This window comes from Pezoporus wallicus, unplaced genomic scaffold (genome assembly GCF_028554395.1).
Source record: "Pezoporus wallicus isolate ANWC-B61680 ecotype Strahan unplaced genomic scaffold, APGP_CSIRO_Pwel_v1 contig_2492, whole genome shotgun sequence".
Taxonomy (NCBI): Eukaryota; Metazoa; Chordata; class Aves; order Psittaciformes; family Psittacidae; genus Pezoporus; species Pezoporus wallicus.
In genome coordinates, this window is record NW_026637796.1 from 332072 (window position 1) to 348390 (window position 16319).

General features: G+C 38.1%; 1 long non-coding RNA gene across 1 annotated transcript in view; it reads right to left on the reverse strand.

The window, feature by feature from the left end:
• Positions 1-16319, reverse strand: part of LOC130598269 (uncharacterized) — a 471069-nt gene that overhangs the window by 47193 nt on the left and 407557 nt on the right. The window contains exon 2 of the long non-coding RNA XR_008971968.1: positions 7515-7565. This is a non-coding gene — a long non-coding RNA (uncharacterized LOC130598269). The remainder of the gene's footprint in view (positions 1-7514; positions 7566-16319) is intronic.

Below are 16319 nucleotides of genomic sequence, written 5' to 3' on the forward strand. Positions count from 1 at the left end.
GACACCTTCTACTAGACCAGGTTGCTCAAAAGCCCCATACAACGTGGCCTTGAACACTTCCAGGGATGGGACATTTTTCCTTGTTATAAAAGACAATCAGGATACCTGTATTTGATATGGAATTTTTCAAGTCGTAACTCAGAAATGAAACCTTTAAATTCTGGCAGCTCACTCCCTTAATATTTTGGGGGATTGTTCAAGCATGTTTATTCAGTTGGCTAGAATTTTTAACCTTTTACCTTTAAGATTGTCATGCTTAAGATAGACGTGTTGCCAGCACTAAAGAACCTACTCATGATTTGAAAGTTGCTCACAAATTAAATTTTGGTAAAAAAATACCTGGTGTACACAGTAAAAAGCATGAAAGAAAACAGAATCTGTTCAGCAATGCAATGCATTGGATGGCTTGTATTAAAAAAAAAATCCACAATTCAGCCTTTGACCTCCACATGCAGAATCTCTAAGTTACTTTAGTGATATGATACTTTGAGGAGAACCACCATCAAGGACCATCTTTCCTGTCTCATAATCCAATACAGAAAAGGCCAGCTCACACTGTATGTGAGTTCAGAAGCAGTTTGATATTCTTTGTGAAAGATCATCAAAAATATAAGGCACTTTTGTAACTCAGTATTGGAAATTCCTGCACTAAAATCATTAATCTAAGTCTTCACATAGAGTATATTTTCTATGCACACGGAAGATGCTCACCTGGCTGCACTAGTCACAGCATTCTTGTTCAAATACACTGAAGTCACTTATTACCATATTAGGTATATAGAAAATATGGTACATATTTTTCTCTGACATTTATAAGTGGTTCATATCCAGGAAATGATTGGGTAGTTGTGACACATCTGTTTATTTTGAAGTATAGTTTAACCTGGAGGTATCACTTCAATTTGATTGCATATTTTTAGATATTTAGTAAAAATTGGTGCCAATTATGATGACATTCAGAACTCAATGGAATTTTTGGACTGAACTGAGCTGTTCTGTTCTCCAATTCTAGAAAACATTTATCTGGAAAAATTAGATTTTTATGTTCACCAGGATACAGTAGCTGCTTCTAATTATTACAAAGGCTTAGCCCTGAGGTTGACAAATTTTACATTTAATATACCTATATGGTTCTGATCATACCAATACCACATGCAAATTCAGGCTAAAATCACAGAATGTTTTAACTGGAAATAAAATGCATAGGTAAAGGAGATTAAATCCTCCTTTTACCAGTCAATTAATGGATAGAAAAAGAAAAGCCCATTGTGCAATTCCTTCCTCTTTCAGACTGACACTCTGATTTACTAGATTTATTAGAAAAAAAAAACAACAAAACTAGAGAAATCCTATTTTACACTAAATTTTGAAAAATACTGAAAGACCAAACTTATTTACAGAATAAGAGTAAGAGAATTGTTGGTACAGTTTAGGCATTTCACAGAACAGTTAGGGCATTTCACTAGAGATCTGGGACAGATACCCAGCTGCTCTAATTTAGATTCATATATAAAGTAGCCATTTCAGTAAGACATTAACAACTTCTTAGAGAGAAAAACAAAACAAAAATCTAAAAAGCCTAGTCAGTATGGATGGAATTTAATTGATTTTTGCTACAGTATAAGCTAAAATGTCAGTTATTCCCTTATCCATAATTATCGTCTTTAAAATGATGCTTTTTCTTTTTCTCTTACTGCTTAAGGATTACTCACAGTTTAAGGCCTTTAACAGTTTCTAGTGCCAGTCTCTCTCTAACTTTTAAATCCTGAGAACAAAAAAAAAAAACAAGCAAACCACATTCATTTAAAATAAATCATTTAAAATAAATTCATGTCTGCCCATGAGCTGCTTTATGAATAAATGCAAGATTTACAGGTCCATCACCATTAGAAGTCTCCTTTGTTTGTTCTCAGCATGCTCCTGATAAAAATGATATAACTGCTATACTCCACTAATCACAACAAAACAGATACATAGCTTTGCACTGAAATTCTATCTGAGCTTCTGTCACTTGTGGAAGGGATCATAATAATATGCTGCAGAACATGAATTAATGGAATAAAGGAAGTATGCAGATATCTGGCAGTCCTGACAAACAACTTTGCTGTTCAATCAGCATAACTCCATCCTTTATTAAAGAACTGGGATTACTGATCACAGTTGTATGCTTTATTTATTTAAGATGCTCATTTATAAAACAGGCCTAGAGAAGTATCAATTTATTTCCCTGAAGCCTCTTAGTGACAGAAGTTGGTGTGGTTATGTTTAGAAGACGGTTTGTACATGGTTTTAATACTGTGGACCACATCTCTAATCCATACTGTTTTGTGAGTTGCCTCTTCAACCATTTACACAATGTGACATTCCCATGGCAACTACTGTAACTGCCAACATGGAAAAATACTAGTGGCATATTTAGTGCATTTCAACTTATCAGTAACCACATTATCCCTTTTGGGGGCGAAATGCAGACAAAGCAGCCGTATTTTGCAGTGAGGAGTCACAGAACATACCAGAATCTGCATGGAAGGAGCAGTTGGAAGCACCCTGCAGCTGCTCAAAGTCTGCAAACTCACTAGCAGGTTTTCCGAGCACTCTGTGCTGCAAAGCTATGCAAAATACCACTAGGGGATGGTTCCTAGAAAGGACTTGAGGATAATTATAGGCTTGGTGTCAGTATTCACACAGGGTTTTGGCAGTGACTAGGGAGTGCTGCTTTCTAACAGTGTGCAGAGTGCAGCACACAGGAGAGGGCTCCATGCTCAGAAACTGTCCCCAGACTGGATAATTCCTACCCCTGTTGCTCCCTGCGGAAGCTGCTCCACACAAAGTGGGTTTGAAGCAGCAGTCCTCAAAGCACAGGACAGGCTGAATATCTTACACAGACAACCTGAACAACAACAGCTTGTGTCTCTCACTGTTAATAGCAAATGCAGTAGAGAATTAAAAAAAAAAAAAAAAGAAAAAAAAAAGAAAAGCGCATTAGGTGATTTAAAGTAAAATCAGCATCAAGGTTTCAAGACAGAACTATTGGCAGGGAAAAAAAATTCTGCCCACACTGGAAATCAATTTGATAGCATAAATTAAAAATAATTTGTAAGTATAAGTCAAGAATGTAAGACCATTATAAAAAGAAAATCCAGAGTTAACTCTTTAACACCAAATTAGCTCTCAAAGACCATCACTTCAGAAATGTACTGGACCATTCCTGCTCTTTATCCTTATCCTCTGCCGCCCTCCGGTGGCCATTTAATTCAAAAGTTAAGCAGCATGTTTTCAGACAAGAGGTTCCGACAGTAAATTAACACTCAATGTTTTTAAGTACACATCTTTTCTCAAACCACAGACGCCTGGAGGACAACAGACTAGTAAGGGAAAGAGTCATTCTTTCTGTGTGAAAGTTAGGGGTTCAGGTTAAAACAGCTGTGGCATTTCTGAGGAGGCAAATTCTCCCATCTTTAAAGAGGATGTCTAAAGTAAATGGAATTAATCAGCATTTGGCTCTGCCGCACTCCCTCCATTGCCCACAAAGCAATTCTCTGAGCACCTGACATTTAACTAATGTCACTTAAAGAGCTCAATCCCACCCTGAGTGACAAGCCAAAACAGCAGGCCTTTATGGCACATCTGTATAAGCACATGCTTGGCACTCATTTAATAGTACACAAACGTTAGGGAAGGGGAGACTTAATGCAAAATTGGCAACATTTTTGAGCTGCTAAAAGCATGACATCTTTTAGAAGCTGCCCAATTTCATGTAGAAAAGCTTCTATCTCATTTTCAAAGGAGGGGCAGTGCCCAGTTAAAACAATGTGCCCAGTTAAAACAAGGTATTAGGAGGAATATCACCATAAAGCACTAGAGCTCAGGACTCTGATACCAGAAGACAGCAAAGGCTGCTTTTCTTCAGCCTGCATTTGTAGAAAGAGATTCTGCCGTATTTATATTTATTATCACTGATGCAAGAGAAAGAAGGGTAGCCAGCAGTTACAGTTTCCCACATTTTTGATTCAGTATTACTGCTTTATTGCTTTGACATTTAAGGCCACCAAAAATGATTTCTCAAGAATGATTGGTTTTTCTTTGCCAAATGTACATGCTGACCACTTAAATTCATTGTGGTCATTCATAACTATATATTTTTAGTTGTCAATCTTTTTTCCTCAATAAAAGAGATTTTTCTTTATTTACATATGTCTGTAAAGAGGTGTTTCAAAAAAGAAAATGGTCAGTGGAGGAAGAGCTACAAGTATTCTTCCTGAGAGACAGAAAAGATTTCTACACATGGAATCTAAGTTTGGACAAAATAATTTTGACAGAGAAAATCTGGTGCTCCGGTAAATAATGAGTTGAAGGTTCATTCATAGGCAGCTTCTTTCACCACAGATCCAGCAAGAAAAATAATTAACCAAAGAAAGGGAAAAGGTGAGAAAATGCTAGAGAAAAAGACTGGCATTCTATGGCAATAACAGAAGGAAAAACCTGGATGATTCCTGTAAAGTAATAAATAGAAGCAAAGAGATCAGTGACCCAGGAAACTGAGCCAAAGCTTGATTAGCTTAGACAACACATCAGTATCAGCTATTCAGAATGGTGGCAACAGAGGATGAAAAACACAACCAGAACTTCATAAAACACACAGTTATGAGTGTTCTACACTGCTTACAAACCTAGCAATGCCTTAAAACCATCAGAGTTAGTTTCATTGGGATTCAGTAATGAGAAGACACTCAGCAAGTGACAGAAAACAAAACTGGACTGGAGCATTGACAAGAAATATCACAAAACATTACAAGCTCAGATAAAATGCTGAAGTTGATAGGAGAGATTCTTCTAGCCAAGTATGACTAATCTGGATTCAGATTAATAACACAACAGGAAAACTGATTTACTGGGATACTAGCAGATGGATGCACAACAGTCTTGCTCTGTTAGAAATAGGAAATGTGTCCTACACAGTCATGAGTAGAAATTTGCTTAATTTTCTTTACTTTTTAATGCTGCTGCTAGCTGAGTATGCATCCTTCTTTTATTTTCCCTTGTGCTCAGTGCTAATCTGCTTCATGACTAATACTTCTGCCTATTCTTTCTTTGCAGGTTATTTTTCACATTAAATCTGTGATGTCACCATCCAGTTACCAAGTATCAAGGAACTTCTCTTCCTCTCTCATGCTGTGTAAGAGCAACTATTCTAATGCATACCATTTAGAGCAGCGAAGATTTAACCTTGAGTTCCTCCAGAATGATAAAATATTTTTGCAGTTATGTTCTGGTAAAAAGCATTCACAATCTTAATGACCTTCTGTCCGTTACATTATTCCTAGCTACAATCCTTTACAGTGAATCCCACATGACTGATACCTATTTGGATTAGGCTGAACTGCCATTGTCATACACGCAGCTTGAAAAACTGATGTACTTGGAGCAGTTGTGAAGGCTGATGTGGAGAAAACCAAAAACATTTAGTAACTAAGAGGCAAGAAAACTTCTTTGCACACCACTAGCTAAGGTTAATTTCTGCAGAATGTAAAACTATACCAATTCTCAAAGATCACACTCAATAAAGGGCACTTTAATAATCTTGTTAGAACAGAAACTCAAGTGTGAAACTTAAAATAGAAATGTTTTCTTCTTTGCGAGATATCTATTAATTAAATTAATTTAAGCATTAGACCTTGATTATATTTTCAATGCTCTTTTTTGTCATTTATCATGCAATCTTGCAAATCCTGATTCAGCATCCCATCCACTACACCAGTTTGTTGCAAATTTGTGATTTAGATGTTCCAAAAAATCGCCGTCAAAGGTATTAGCAGAAGTGCAATCTTCTGAGAATAAAATGTCTCAGAAGATTAGCTGAATTTATGTAACACTACCACAGATTATTTCTTCCTAAGAGCTTGTCACTTTTACACAAAGCAAGGACTGTGCAGACGCTAAATGAGCTTGTGAAGGATTTTTTGAGTATTGTACATCTTCATTAAAAGTTGTGTATAGAATCTAGAATAGTTAGGGTTGGAAAGGACCTTATAAGCCCCCTTCAGATACTGGAAGGCTGCTATGAGGTCTTCAAGCACCCTTCTCCAGGCTGAACAGCCCCAACTTTCTCAGCCTGTCTTCATACAGGAGGTGCTCCAGTCCCCTGATCATCCTCATGGCCCTCCTCTGGACTTGTTCCAACAGTTCCATGTCCTTTTTATGCTGAGGACACCAGAACTGCACACAATACTCCAGGTGAGGTCTCACAAGAGCAGAGTAGAGGGCCAGGATCACTTCCTTCGACCTGCTGGTCACACTCCTTTTGATGCAGCCCAGGATACGGTTGGCTTTCTGGGCTGCGAGCGCACACTACCGGCTCGTGTTCATTTTCTCATCAACCAACACCCCCAAGTCCTTCTCCACAGGACTGCTCTGAATCTCTTCTCTGCCCAACCTGTAGCTGTGCCTGGGATTGCTCCGACCCAGGTGTAGACCTTGCACTTGGCATGGTTAAACTTTATGAGTTGACAAGTGTGTCAAGGTCCCTCTGGATGGCATTCCTTCCCTCCAGCATGTCAACGGAACCACACAGCCTGGTGTCATCGGCAGACTTGCTGAGGGCACACTCAATCCCACTGTCCATGTCAGTGACAAAGATGTTGAACAAGACCAGTCCCAACACCGATCCCTGAGGAACACCACTCGTTACTGGTCTCCAGGTGGACATTGAGCCATTGACCACAACTCTTTGTGTGAGGCCATCCAGCCAGTTCTTTATCCACCGAGTGGTTCATCCATCAAATTGATGTCTCTCCAATTTAGAGACAAGCATGTCATGTGGGACAGTGTCGAACGCTTTACACAAGTCCAGGTAGATGACATCAACTGCTCTACCCCTGTCCATCAGTTCTGTAGCCCCATCAGAGAAGGCCACCAAATTGGTCAGGCAGGATTTCCCCTTAGTGAAGCCATGCTGGCTGTCACCAAGCACCTTCTTGATTTTCATGTGCCTTAGCATGCCTTCCAGGAGAATCTGCTCCAAGATTTTGCCAGCACAGAGGTGAGACTGACTGGTCTGTAATTCCCTGGGTCATCCATTTTCCCCTTCTTGAAAATGGGGGTTATATTTCCCTTTTTCCAGTCATCGGGAACTTCACCTGACTGCCATGATTTTTCAAGCATGATGGCCAGCAGCTTCGCAACTTCATTCGCCAGCTCCTTCAGGACCCATGGATGGATTTCATCAGGTCCCATGGACTTGTGCACGTTCAGGTTCTTAAGATGATCTCGAACCAGTTCCTCTCCTGCAGTGGGCCCAAGGTCTTCATTCTCACAGTCCCTGTGTCTGCCTTCCAAGACTTGGGTGGTGTAGTCAGAGCCTTTGCCAGTGAAGACTGAGGCAAAGAAGTCATTAAGAACCTCAGCCTTCTCCAAATCCAGGGTAGCCAGTTCTCTGATAGCATCTGGAGAGGGCCTACATTGCCCGTAGTCTGCCTTTTATTCACAATATACCTATAGAGTCCCTTCCTGTTAACCTTAACATCCCCAGCCAAGTTTAATTCTAAGTGGGCCTTAGCTTTCCTGACCTGGCCCTAGCTTCCCAGACTGCATCCCTGTATTCTTCCCATGCCACCTGTCCTTGCTTCCACCTTTTATAAACCTCTTGTGTCTCCTCTAAGTTTCCTCAGCAATATATATATGTATGTATATATACATATATATACACACATATGTAGACATATGTATATAAATGTGCATATATATAAATATCAAAAGCAATCAATAGAATAAAAAAAAATGCCATCAAAGAAAAACACTGCCTGTAAAGCTTGGTTTAACCTCCTTCCCTTATTTGATTTCCATCATCTATTTGTATTATTGACTTAAAAAAGTGTCTGCTTTAAAAATGCATTGTATAAAGTGCAATGGGTTTATGCAACCATTTTCTGCATTAAGATCTCTGGTTTTCTGATGCCACATAACTTGTTTGTACAGCTTGCTTTATTGATAGGCAACATAAGGTCTGAGTACCTCCTAATTGTTAAATTGTTTGGATGCACACCTGCAAAGTAAGGAAAGCAAAGAGTATTTACCCAATATTACCAGTCTTTCTTTTTTCTGTCACTACCCACCCTGTTGAATGTGGCAATTTTTCTGCTAACAATACATTCCACAATATGAGAATAGTAAGCATAAAACTGCTTTGAAGGAAAAATCTGACTTAAATATCAAAGAAGTCATTCAAATAAAAATCCACTAAAAGTCATTCCCATTAGACAGTGAAGAGAGACTGTGAAATTAAGTTCAGTTTCAAAGTACTGGTGGCTCAATATGCTAATATAATATTTTTGCTCATATGTATTCAGTTTAGGTGAAAGTATGCTATTAAAGCTGCAGGGCACTGTACAGTTACTAAAAAGAGACTGAACCAAAGAATTTGTAAATGTTTTTGAGCTAATACATTAAAGTTTTAATGTAAGTCTAGAATAATAAAAGCACAGGAACCTATCTCAGCACAGATGTCACTGACACCAGCACTTTATCAAAATACTGTTAAAACTTCCAAATAATTTTGAAAACATAATAGATAACAGCATACATTACAAATCAGCTTTAACTTGTTCTGTGTCCTTTAAAAAGCAAGTAAAAATCAGACTCCAAGGGCCTGACCCAAAATGGACCTGCAACTGAGCATTTAAAATAAGACTTGCATGGACTTTTCAATCTTCCATGTTCAGCTGCTGTCTGGCCCTAAGGGTCTTTTTCTTCTGCAAGCATTTCAGTCCATTTATCTTCCAGTTCTTCACGATTTTTCCAGTTGCATTCCTGTCTTCATAATGCTGAGCCATTTCATGATTGCCTCATGCTTACACCAATACAAGATATTCCCTCTCCTTGTTATCAGCAGAGGAGCTCCATCTGACTGGCAATCTTAGCACAACCTTGCACTGCAGATGTCTTCATAAGGGACAGCAGCCAGGAGGGCTGGCACCTCTTTTCATGTTCTTTTTTAATCACATATCAGTCTTTTGAGTATCAGTGACACCAGAGAAAGTTCTCTCCACTGCTTGGGAGCAGCCACTGGTAGGTGGCTTCTTGAACAGTCATGTGGTAATTTGAGATTCTACTTCAAGGGACAGCTGTCCGTAACACTGCTCGACCCTGCTGGGATAAGTCTGTATCTAAGGACTAGATCTCAAATCAGCTGCATCAAATGATTTGAAGCTACTCTTAATACAGACACTGTAAAGCACCTCCAAGCAAGCTAAACCTTGCAAATGTTTCTCTGGTCCATAGTTTACAAAGGCCGTAGGAGGGCTTGCAAAAAAGCACCCTTACTGGGAAGGAAGAAACAGGTCTGACAAGTGTGTCTGCTCCTATATCGTCCTATGGGGCACACAATACAATCTATGTTGTAGTTAAGTGCTATTGCAGAGAAGTCCTTTTTTTTTGAAGAAAGGAAAAGCACTCCCCTTCTCTCCATAATTAATGGAAAGAGACTAAAAATATCAGTTTCATATATTCACTAGTAAATAATTCACTTCTACAGTAACATCAGTTGCTGAGCAATCTGCAGCTGCTCTGGAGCCTCTCAGGGAGAAGTGTTTGCTCAGCTGGAGTGACTAAAGCAGGCCATGGTCTCATATGGATCTGCATTGCCTGAATATCCAGCTAAAAGCCTCACAGTTCTATATTTTATTCCTTGTGCTTTGGGGCTACTGCAGCAAAACAACTATTTAAACATACTCAGTGACAGTGCTGCATTCAGATGAATGATAGTTAACTGGAAGAGCTCTACAGTCTCCTTTGTAAGATGTGTGTAGTGATTGGAAATGAGGTATCTGAAGATCGTGTTGCTATAACTGCATTAAATTCAGTCATAGGACAGAAGGGATGATACAAAGGACATTTCACCCCCCTAAATAGGATCAGAATGGGATAGGTAGGATTTGAATATGTAGACACAGGGTGAAAATACAGACATGTACTGAAAAAAAAACCCATAAGAGGCAATGAACTCTCAAAGCATGGTGTAGGACCCATAATGATGGCTCTACTACAGCTCTGTAGCCCAAATAGAATATAAACTTCTTCTTGCAATACTTTTTTCAAAATTCCAATTCATCTGCATCCAAAATCCCCATGTAAAATCTAAGTAGGCTGCATAAAACAGTTTTGACCTTAAAAGAGTGTTTTGAAGTGTCTTTATTTGTTTATTAGCTCTTCCAGTAATGCTTGGTTAAACAGGGTGAGTAAAACAAAGCCAAAAATAACCATTTCATTTCAAAGGATATACACTTTATCAGAATGTGATCTGACAGTGATGAGGTCTTTTCATAATGCTGTGTTCCAGCGGATGAACTGGCTGGAGCATACTTTGCCTTGGGAGTTTCTAAAGTGAACAGAGAACACAGGTGTTTTCATCTGAAAGGAATTTGTTCAAGTGTTAAGCAATTCCTTCAAAAGAAATGCTGACAACTCTCCTGAGAGCTTAACATCTGTAGAGAGGTATCATTCCCTTCCCCCATTTTTTTATTTTGACTAGATAACGTATACTTTCATGTTACCTTCAGTATTACTTAGGGGATGTTGTTAAATTTTTGCAGAGGTCCTATGCAAGGACAGTCATCATTAGCTATGTTAAACACAAATTATAGATTTTATGTGCTTCCAAGCCAAATGGCTTTGGAACCATATAAACACTGTCTGGTTTTACCCTATTAGCACATCCACCCATGCAACATACGCAGCCTCTTTTGACAGCACAGCCCTGTGTTTCAGCTGGTAGTGGTGAATCCAAGCTGTTCTGAGAGTCTGCCTTTCTGAGCACTTCGTGTTTATTTGACTAGCTTGAGGACTATGTGGCAGTTAAAACAAACAGGATCTGTGTAGAACATTCTGAAGGTATAGGTGCACAAGGTGTTGAGTCTTCACATGCAGAAACAGAAGTAATTGAAAAGCCACAGAAACAGATGTTGCATGTAGTTTCATCATAGTCCTGAGTGCTCTTGTGTATCTTTGTCTCTTTTCTGTCAATGTGGCTAAATGTTCACACATCTAAGTGTTATCTTCATTTAAAAGCAAGGATTTGTTCTTCCTCTAGAAGTTTTCCATACTTCAATAGCTAAACAGGAGACTGGTCTGGGGAACTCCTGTGGTCCCTTCCAAACTGAATTATCCCATGATCTTATGAACCTAGTTGCAGTTAAAGACAAGTTGATGGCTTGTTCATAGGTTTTCTAGATCTAGTTCATTGGCCATTGCCACAGTACTTTCACCACTGAATAATAAGCACATTCACACAACCAAGTTCCCCAGATCTCATAGAAGGTACTTGACACAAGCAATGATCTTACCTTAATATTTTAAATTTCCACATTCCATTGATGTTTGCAATAGCATATTGTCCTGGGTTCAGCAGTAGCAGTCATTTTTTCTCCTTCTTGGTAGCTGGTGCAGTGCTGTGTTTTTGACTTTCGGCCTGGGAACGGTGCTGATAACACCGATGTTTTTAGTTACTGCTCAAATGTTTGGCCTGGCCAAGGACTTTGTGAGCCTCATGCTCTGCCAGGGAGGAGGGGAAGCTGGGGAGGAAGCAGAGACAGGACACCTGACCCAAACTGACCAAAGAGGTATTCCATACCACAGCACGTCATGCCCAGGATGTAACTGAGAGTTACCCAGAAGGGCTAGTGGACTGCTGGGTGGGACGAGGTATCAGCCAGTGCTTAGTCGGGCAGGGGGGGTGAGTTATTGGTTGGCGGGTGGTGAGGTGATGTATTCTCTTCCCTTGTTATTTCCTTTATCATTGTTATTATTGGTGGTAGCAGTAGTGATCTGTGTTATACCTTAGTTACTAAACTGTTCTTATCTCAACCCTGGGGGAGTTGCATTATTTTCGATTCTCCTCTCCGTCCCTCTGGGAGTAGGGGGAGGGAAAGAAGGGGGGGAGTGAGTGAACGAGTTACCTGACTGGTTTTAAACCACAACACGTATTTATAAGGGTAGAATATCTTCACCTACCTCTTAATTCCTTGAACGATAAATCTTGTTGAGATATGTGGCACATTAACCCACATTAGGCCAAGTCCATTTACATTGAAACCAGCGTTATTCTGGTGGCATGCTTTACCACACATTCAGCTGTGATATGTCAGGATGTCACAATTCTACTGAATTTTATTATTTATTTGCTGTCTGACTGAGACTGTAAGACTATATGCCTTTATTTTATTCAATATAGTACACAACTTATTTGAAACAATGGAGTAATCTTTGAAAGTAAAATATTGTTCCAAAATCTTCAAATTGAGTGAACATTAGTATCCATTAACATCCACTCATAAGGCAGTTAATTGTTACTTACATCTACTTTATTATGTTGACACAATAAAGCTTTAGACAACCAGCAGAACACATCCACATAAAAATGCTTGAGGTAATGCAAGACTCCAGACAAAAATGTCACTCACTAAAAGCTGGGCTCTAAATAAAGCACTAGATCCAAACACAAATGAACAATAGATGCCGGTCAACAATGTATACAAATGCTTTAAAGTCAAAAGATTTAATATGCCTCCGATTGGAAGGCACCAAAATCTGAGTACAGAAATCAATGGGAAACAACCCAGACTCCTTAGTTTTATCTCATGATCCCTGCTTGAAAAGTTATAAAAATTGTAGAGGCAGTGAGATAAGAAGCCACAGAAGGTGAAATTCCATGTAAAATTTTACTCAAGAAAATACCTTATGTTAGGCATACCACACATCATCTTGATAAATATTAGTGTTATTTCACAAAAAGGAAAATGAACAAAAAACCAACCAAACAAAAACCCCACAAAGATGGAGTCTGTAATTAAAGTGTGGCATGGCTCTGATGAGGCCTGTAACAGGTTGTAAATTAAGGGTTCCTCTTTGATTTATTGGGTGTTCATTGTAATATAAACAGATCAATTTTTTATTTATTTTTTTTTTTTAATGAGGAAATAATCAACTATAAGATATGAGGCAAAATGTTTTGGGGAAAAAAAAGAGTGTGATAAAAAGTTTCATATGTGGGAAGCTAGAATTCTATTCAACAGAATCTAAACTATTTCTTCCTTTATGCCAAGGCAGAGGGAAATAAGGTATTCACCCCCAGGTAAGGCTGTCTTCTGCAGAAGAGCTACTTCAACTAAATGCTGTCTGTGCATTTTGCTTTCCAGTAGAGCAATTTTATTTGTTGCAGGCTGGTGGTGGTTTATTCAGGTCCAAGTCTTTAAACTAATGCTATTACTTTGTTCGTACTCTGACAACCCATCCTTTAAATGAACAAATGTAAAATGTCACTGGCTGATATTCTGAAAGTAAAAAGAAAGAAACCCATAGAAAACCAAAACAAAACCCGTGTTGTCAAAGCCCTTCTGCTTCAATGTCTTGCTCAGTATGAAATGACATGCAGTCACCAAAAAGCAGCAGCAACGGTTCAGTTTAAGGGAACATAAATAGCAAAATATATAGCTAAATACATACACATATCTGGTACAAAAAAATCCTGCCGTAAAAGATGACAGTAAGAGGAAATGCATAGCTAACTCCAAAGCTGAAGCTCCTGTTAAGAGCACAGGACAGTAAATCAAGTTAACTGGATTATAGGTGGCAAGCTTGTAGCAGCCACAGGATCTCCTGAAGGTAAGTGAAATAACCAGGTAACAGAATAAAGCAAAAGCTAGATTATTTTCAAGAAGAAACACACAAGTCCCACAAAAAAGTTACTACCAGATATTGCAACATCTTTATTACAGTCAAAGAGACAGTAACAATGTCCAAACCTACAAAACCTGAAGTTGAACCCTAACCAAAATAGTGATAGGCCACAATTAAAAACCAACACACAGAATCAAAAGGCATTTCAGAAAAATAAAAATATTGGAAAATGAAATAATGGAATAATACCTAAGTTACTAAGAAAACTGATCAGCAAGAGATAAAGTTGTTGTGTAATATAATCTCAAACAAAATAAAGCAATCACTTGAAGCAAAAATAACAAAACATAAACTGGATTTCAATCAAGAAAACCATACAATAACTAGTTTTTCAACGTAGGAATTCTCATCCAGCTGAAAAAGCCATTACTTCATCTTTCTTATTGAGCACTGCTAATGATGCAAGGGACTTGCAAATACATCAGAGTAAAAAAAAAAATCACTTCTTGAGCTTGTGACTACTCCCTTGTTATGCAAAAACAAAAGACAAAATAATTTTATTATACTAGAGAAAATACAAAAATTCCTGAGTTTCCTTTATTTGAAGTCTTGTATAAGGAGGAAGAGAATTCAAAAGCCAATTTATTTACTACAGCTACACAATGAGGAGGGTGCAGTTTCCTAAAGAATATCATAATTTGGAAAAGATCACAAATTTCCACTTAAAATTTATTCCCAGTTTAACAGATAGATGTGAAACTTGTGGGCATCAAAGACATTTCTCCCTTTTTCCAAATTCAATAGGAAGTTAACTAGAATCCTGTAAATTCTTTGTAACCAGAGTCTACAATTCCTCCCATCACATCGCCTGGGATTTTCATGTAGTTTCCATTGATTACTGTAATGTTGTTGACCCATTATGACCCAGGCATGAAGCTCACCTATATTTGCTTTGGTGTCTGTGAAATTAAATACCTGATTACCATAAAAGCATTTAGAAGAAATGTATTTACATGTGCCTAGACTTCATGGGATCCAGTTACTGTATTAAAGGAGCAGACAGAAATATGAGGGAAGTGTTAAGAACTAAGCTGCTTGGTAGCCACATCAATACAGAAGCAGGTTCTGACTTAAGAGTCCTTGTCTTAAGCGCAGCATAAATACGAAAAGAAGACCAAGAGTTAAAAACAGAAAGTGGTGATAACTTGTTTATGGATCAGATTATATAAAAAATGATTTTATGTTGAATATTAAGGTTATTAAAAACTAGGGAGTTATTTTATTTTTAAACAATGTTTCATATCAATAATTACTAGCAATTACTCTGATAACTTACCCATAAATTCTACAGGAAATAAAAAGAAATAGTTTCTTTAAAAGACGTATGCAAAGCTTAATCTGAGAGGAAATTATTTTTGGAAGCATTCATTATGATGGTTGGTAGGTTTCTTTTACCTTCTTTTAAAGGAATTATTCCCTTATAAACTTAGTTTAGTCAATTTTATGACTGCTAAAAACATGGAGGGAAACACTATTTATTGCAGAAAGTGTTTCTTATTGTCCACAGGCCTCACTATTTTCATAAAGTTAAAATTCTGCTGGTAATTTTTGCTTTACCTTCTTGTATTTTATGCTTCTCAATTAACAGCTTCTTCAAGCACTTCCAAACTGCTGCTTTAGAAAATGAAATCTCTTATCCCTCCCCATCAAACAGTTTTACTCTTTCAAACCCAAGGCAGGACGGTTCATAAGGAGATTGGTTTTATTCTATCCATACATCTCTTTGTGTTTCTTATCTTTGGGGTACATCACATCTAGTGCATGTTTGGTTCACTTCAGCTAGATGCCTGTCCCTTTCCAAGGAGACACAAAGTCTTAAGTGGCTTACCTACCACTGAAGTGAAATACATGTAAACCTGCACACACCTCCCTATTCTCAGATGTCAGTGGTATTTTTCCTGTTGAATATTAAAAAAATCCACAGAAAAACTCAGACAGCAGTTTGAGGAAATCACGTCTTCCAGAGAGTGTTGAAATTGTCTGTTGTTTTTCAGGACACCCATCCAAACCTCCTGGCACACAGATGTGGAAAAATATTTTCATTAAGCCATTCCTCAAAAATATTTATGTTTGTAGAATTATCCCTTTTTTTTTTTTTTTTTAACAAATGTGCACTGGTAAGTACATCATTTCTTTACCTGCATAATCAACAAATAAGACTCAGATTGTTGGATCTGCTATTGTCACACTGATCTTGCCACTGTGACAAACAGTGAGAATATCTTGCTCCCTTTTTCGCTCTGCAACCAAAGTTAATTTCCTTCAGGCAAGAGGTAGAAGTGCTCTTTCAACTTGTGCCTGTATTCCTTTGAGAGTTATCCTGTCCTAATTTTCTTTTTTCTTTGGTTTTGGATTGTTTTGTTGATTTTTGGTGTTGGTGCTTTTTTCTCCCTCCAAACCACCTTCTGCCCTGTCTATTCTTTTTTCCTGTTTCCCTTACAATTTCTAAGAAGTGCTCTGATGACACATCAAGAACTTGCATGGATTCCATTTTCCTCTGCCAAAATATGACACAACCTGTCTATCAAATAATCAGACAAATCAGATGGTACTCTTTTCTTCTGGGATATCAACAAGGGCTGATATTAGTT